We start from the raw sequence: 6,838 nt of genomic DNA, 5'->3' as shown, positions 1-6,838 counted from the left end.
ATTACCAATAAATTTCTCATGTAATCTTCTGAATTTATTTATTGAATGATTTTTCTTTCTTTTTTTTTCTTCTCACTTTTTTTTATTATTATTATTTTTTTATTATTATTATTAGTTAAGGTATTACAAATGTGTCCTCACCCCCCCCATTAACTCCCAACCTCCCACACACACACAAACTCATGCTCCCATCTCCCTGTTGTCCATGTCCATTGGTTTGGCTTATATACATGTATACAAGTCCTTCAGTTGATCTCTTCCCCTTACCCCCGCCCTCCCTTACTTTCCTTCTGGGGATTGATAGCCTGATCGCTGTTTCTCAGTCTTTGGGTCTGTCCCTTTTCATCAGTCTATGTTGTTCTCTATAATCCACAAATGAGTGAGATCATGTGGTATTTATCTTTCTATGACTGGCTTATATCACTTAGCATAATGCTCTCCAGTTCCATCCATGCTGTTGCAAAAGGCAAGAGTTCCTTTTTTTTACCGCAGCATAGTATTCCATTGTGTATATGTACCACAGTTTTCTAATCCATTCATCTACTGATGAGCACCTAGGCTGTTTCCAAATCTTAGCTATGGTGAATTGTGCTGCTATGAACATAGGGGTGCATATATCCTTTCTGATTGGCGTTTCTGGTTTCTTGGGATATATTCCTAGTAGTGGGATCACTGGGTCAAATGGGAGTTCCATTTTTAGTCTTCTGAGGTAGCTCCATACTGTTCTCCACAGTGGCTGCACCAGTCTGCATTCCCACCAGCAGTGCATGAGGGTTCCTTTTTCTCCACATCCTCTCCAACACTTGTTGTTTGTTGATTTGTTGATGATAGCCATTCTGACAGGTGTGAGATGATACCGCATTGTCATTTTGATTTGCATCTCTCATATAATTAGTGATTTTGAGCAGGTTTTCATATGTCTTTCAGCCTTCTGTACGTCCTCTTTCGAAAAGTGTCTATCTAGGTCCGTTGCCCATTTTTTTATTGGGTTGTTTATCTTCCTTTTGTTAGGTTTCATGAGATCCCTGTAAATGTTGGAAATTAAACCCTTATCGGTGGTGTCATTGCCAAATATGTTCTCCCATGTAGTGGGTTTTCTTGTTGTTTTGTTGATGGTTTCCTTTGCTGTGCAAAAGCTTTTTATTTTGATGTAGTCCCATTTGTTTATTTTCTCTTTAGTTTCCATTGCCCTAGGAGCATTATCAGAGAAGAAATTTCTTCGGCATATGTTTGCGATTTCGCTGCCTGTGGATTCCTCTAGTATTTTTATGGTTTCCCGTCTTACGTTTAAGTCTTTTATCCATTTTGAGTTTATTTTTGTGTATGGTGTGAGTTGGTGATCTAGTTTCATCCTTTTGCATGTATCTGTCCAATTTTCCCAACACCATTTATTGAAAAGACTGTCTTGACTCCATTGTATGCTCTTGCCTCCTTTGTCGAATATTAATTGGGCATAGTGGTTTGGGTCGATTTCTGGGGTCTCTATTCTATTCCACTGATCTATATGTCTGTTCTTGTGCCAGTACCAAGCTGTTTTAAGAACAGTGGCTTTGTAATACAGTTTGATATCTGGTATTGAGATCCCACCTACTTTGTTCTTTCTCAGGATTGCTGTAGCTATTCGGGGTCTTTTTTTATTCCAGATGAATTTTTGGAACGTTCGTTCTAGATTTGTGAAAAATGCCATTGGTAATTTAATGGGGATTGCATTGAATCTATAAATTGCTTTGGGTAGTATGGACATTTTGATGATGTTGATTCTACCAATCCATGAACACGGTATATTCTTCCATCTGTTTATGTCTTCCTCTATCTCTTTTTTCAGTGTCCTGTAGTTTTCAGCATATAAGTCTTTTACCTCCTTAGTTAAGTTTATTCCTAGGTATTTTAATTTTTTTGGTGCAATGGTAAATGGGATTGCTTCTGTAGTTTCACTTTCTGTAAGTTCACTATTGGTGTAAAGAAATGCCATGGATTTCTTAGCATTAATTTTGTATCCTGCTACATTGCTGAATTCATTTATTAAGTCAAATAATTTTTTGATGGAGTCTTTAGGGTTCTGTATGTACAGTATCATGTCATCTGCAAATAAGGACAGTTTTACTTCTTCGTTTCCAATCTGGATGCCTTTTATTTCGTCTTCGTGTCTGATCGCAACGGCTAGTACTTCCAGTACTATGTTGAACAGGAGTGGTGAGAGGGGGCATCCCTGTCTTGTTCCTGTTTTTAGGGGGAATGGTTTTAGTTTTTGCCCATTGATTATGATGTTGGCTGTGGGTTTGTCATATATGGCTTTTATTATGTTGAGGTATGATCCCTCAATTCCTATCTTGCTGAGAGTTTTTATCAAGAAAGGGTGTTGAATTTTGTCAAATGCTTTTTCCGCATCAATTGATATGACTATGTGGTTTTTTTTTTCTCTCAATTTGTTTATGTGATGTATCACGTTTATTGATTTGTGGATATTGTACCATCCTTGCATCCCTGGGATAAATCCTACTTGGTCATGGTGTATGATCTTTCTGATGTACTGCTGGATCCGATTTGCTAGGATTTTGTTGAGGATTTTGGCATCTATGTTCATGAGGGATATTGGCCTATAATTCTCTTTCACTGTATTGTCTTTATCTGGTTTTGGGATTAGGGTGATGTTGGCTTCATAGAATGAGCTGGGAAGTGTTCCTTCCTCTTGGATCTTTTGACATAGTCTGAGGAGAATAGGTTTTAGTTCTTCCTTGAATGTTTGGTAAAACTCCCCTGTGAAGCCATCTGGCCCCGGGCTTTTGTTTGCTGGAAGCTTTTTGATTACTGCTTCGATTTCCTCCATAGTTATTGGCCTATTGAGATTTTTAGATTCTTCCTGGTTAAGTTTTGGAAGGTTGTATTTATCTAGGAATATGTCCATTTCCTCCAGGTTGTGTAGTGTGTTGGAGTAGAGTTGTTCATAGTATTTTCTAACAATCCTTTGTATTTCTATGGGGTCTGTTGTTATTTCTCCTCTTTCATTTCTGATTTTGTTTATTTGGGTCCTCTCTCTTTGTTTCTTAGTAAGCCTGGCTAGAGGTGTATCAATCTTGTTTATCCTTTCAAAGAACCAGCTCTTGGTTTTGTTGATCTTTTGTATTGTTTTTTTGGTCTCTATGTCGTTTATCTCCGCTCTGATCTTTGTTATTTCCTTCCTTCTGCTTACAGTGGGGCTTTTTTGTTGCTCTCTTTCTAACTCTTCGAATTGTAGAGTTAGGTCATTTATTGTCATTGTTTCTTGTTTCTTGCAGTAGGCTTGTAGAGCTATGAACTTCCCTCTCAAGACTGCTTTTGCTGTGTCCCATAGGTTTTGGATTGTTGTGTTTTCATTGTCATTTGTTGGCATGATGTTTTTTATTTCTTCTTTGATCTCATTGGTAACCCAGTCGTTGTTTAATAGCATGCTATTTAGTCTCCATGTGTTTGATTTTTTTGGATTGTTTTTGTTGTAGTCGATTTCCAGTTTTATGCCTTTGTGGTCTGAGAAGATGCTTGATATGATTTCAATTTTCTTGAATTTGAGGAGACTTTGTCTGTGACCCAATATATGGTCTATCTTTGAAGATGACAAATGTGCACCTGAGGAGAATGTATATTCTGTGGCTTTGGGGTGAAATGTTCTGAAGATGTCAATTAATTCCATCTGATTGAGTGAGTCATTTAGGACTGATGTTTCTTTGCTGAGTTTCTGTTTAGAGGATTTGTCCAGTGGAGATAATGGGGTGTTAAGGTCCCCTACTATGATTGTACTGCTGTCAATCTCTCCCTTGATCTCCTCCAGAAGATTTCTTATGTATTTGGGTGCTCCTATATTGGGTGCATATATATTTACCAGAGTTATTTCTTCTTGTTGGACTGCTCCCTTTAGAATTATGAAGTGGCCTTCTTGATCTCTTTTTATGTCCTTCACTTTGAGATCTAATTTGTCAGATATAAGTATTGCTACCCCGGCTTTTTTTTTCACTTCCATTGGCCTGAAAAACCTTTTTCCATCCCTTCACCATCAGTGTGTGTGCGTCTTTTTTTCTGAGGTGGGTTTCCTGTAGACAGCAGGTATATGGGTCATGTTTTCTTATCCACTCATTTACCCTATGCCTTTTGACTGGGGAATTTAATCCATTTACATTTAAAGTTATTATTGATAGAAACTTGTTAGTCGCCATTTTTGTTCTTTACCGCTGCATTCCTTCTTTGTTTCCTGTTTTTTCTATTTACAGCAGACCCTTTAGCATTTCTTGCATTGCTGGTTTGGTTGTAATAAACTCCCGTAGACCGTTTTTGTCTGTGAAGCTCCTGATTTGACCCTCAATTTTGATTGATAGCCTCGCTGGGTATAGTATTCTTGGATTCAGACCCTTCCTTTGCATGACTTTGTATATTTCATTCCATTCCCTTCTTGCCTGATGTGTTTCTGTTGAGAAATAGGTCGCTAGTCTGATGGGGGATCCTTTGTAGGTAACTTTCTGTCTCTCTCTGGCTGCTTTTAAGATTCTTGCTTTGTTGTTGGTGTTTGCCAATTTAATTATTATGTGCCTTGGTGTCGGTCTTTTCGGGTTCATTTTGTTTGGGACTCTGTGAGCTTCTTGGATTTGTGTGAGTTTTTTCCTCCCTATATCAGGGAAATTTTCTGTTACTATTTTTTCAAACAGGTTTTCTATTCCTTGCTCAGTTTCCTCTCCTTCTGGCACCCCTATTATTCGGATGTTGTTTCGTTTAGCATTGTCCCAGAGTTTTCTTAGGCTCTCTTCCTGCTTTTTAATTTTTTTTTCTAGAAGCTGCTCTGTTTGGGTATTTTTTTCTACCTTGTCTTCTAGCTGGCTGATGCGGTCCTCTGCTTCTTCTAGTCTACTGTTGATGCTTTCTATTGAGTTCTTTATGGCAGTGATGTTATTTTTCATTTCTTCTTGGTTTCTATTCATTTCCTCTTGGTTCTTCCTCATTTCCTCTTGGTGCCTACACATATTGTTGAATTGGTCTTCCATTCTTTTCATCCACCTTATGGCCATTTCTCTGAATTCTTTCTCTGACAGGTTGCTTGCCTCCATTGCCTCCATTTCGTTTACTTCCTTTTCTGATGATGCCTGTTTTTCTTTCATATTTGGGTTGGTTCTTTGTTTCACCATGATTTCTCTTCTCAAGGTGTTTGGTTATGTAGTTCTCTCTCTGCTGCGCTGATTCAAAGGCACAAAATACAACACAACAAGGCACAACGTACAAGGCACCAAACTAAATGCATTCACGATATTAATAACCCCAAATAAAGGTGACCCCCCGAGCGAAGAGAATTAGGGGATAAAGAAGAAAAAAGAGAAAAAGATTAAAGAGCAAAATAAAAAACAAAAAGGAGTGCCGAAATGAGATTGGGAAAAGGGAGAGAAGAAAAAAACAAAAAGACAAAAAAACAAAACAAAAACAAAAACAAAAACAAACAAACAAACAAAAGTAAGAGAATGAAATAGAGGTGGGGACGAGGCTATTTGTATGGGGAGAAAACTCCAAGAGAACTGCAACCAATCTCAATGAACTCCAGCAGCAGATCCCTGGAGACTAATGCAAACTACAAACAACCGCCAATATCAAGCGAGGCAAGGGAAAACAGATGCACAAAAATAACCAGATAAAGAAAAAGTAAGCAAAACAGAAAAATGAAAATGAAAAACAAAACAATTTCCCACACAAGCATAAAAAACCCCAATATACTTAAAATCAAGCAAACACTAGCAAAACGACAGAGAGGGAGAGAAAAAAAAATTAGATAGTGAAGAAAGATAAGAGAGAGGTGTATATGGATTTAGAGCGAGGGATTGGAAATTAGATATATAAGTAGGGTGAAATTTAGACAGTGGGTAGAAAGAAGGAATAGGGAAAATCCAAAGCAGGAATAGGGTAAGAGAAACAGGACAACAAAAGGGGAAAAGTGAGGAAGAGAGTTTTGGCTTAAGGGTAAATTTGAGATAGAGAGAAATGATGCTAAAGGAACGATGAAAATAGAATGTAGAACACTAATCCCAAAATAAAATAAAGAAAAATAAAAAAAATAAAAAATAAAATGACACTTGAAAAAATGGTAAAAGGATAGCAATAATACTGGTTAAAAAATGTAGTAATTAAAAAGGTAAAATCAAGTGATGAAAAAAATAAAAAATAAAAAAATAATAAAATAGGTTCTTAATGAAATGGTGAAAAAATAATTAAAAATATATATATATAAAAATATTCGGAAGTGAAGGTTCTTCAGATCTTCCACTCTTCTTTTTGGCACGCCTTAGTCCTGCCAGGCATTCAGGGGAGTGTTGAACTTCCCTGTGATACACTGTCCCTCGTGCAGTAAACCACAGACCTGATTTTAAGGCAGGTTGTATTTGTTTACCAGACTGCCTTTATTTGTGATCGCAAAAGAGACAGTTCGTGGCTCCGCCTCTGGGTGGCAGTGTGTCTGGATTGACCTCCAAGGCTATAAGTCCTCTCTATCAGTAGGGTTTTTTTTTTTTTTTCCTCTATGGTATTTGGAACTGGCTTGGGAAAGACCACTGCCCAGAGCTGGTTCCTTGCCACTGCCCGCTGTTTCCCAGGCTCCCCCAAAAGAACTTTCCCCTACAGGCTCTGCGAATGACCCCAACTGGGGAATCCCATGCACTGGGTTTAATAATCAAATGCACGGATCTAAGGGGAACTGTAACCAAGAGCCTGATAGTTGTGCGAATTGGCAAGCCTCCACCTTCCAGGCGCACAGTCTCCGCGCGCAGTCTCCGCGCTCCCACTCACCCCTGGCACCAAGCAGCCAGCAGATTGGCAAAGTCCAAGGCTGCTCCTT

Source organism: Myotis daubentonii, chromosome 9 (genome assembly GCF_963259705.1).
Source record: "Myotis daubentonii chromosome 9, mMyoDau2.1, whole genome shotgun sequence".
In the NCBI taxonomy this organism is placed as follows: Eukaryota; Metazoa; Chordata; class Mammalia; order Chiroptera; family Vespertilionidae; genus Myotis; species Myotis daubentonii.
Note: the sequence above shows the minus strand (reverse complement) of the source record.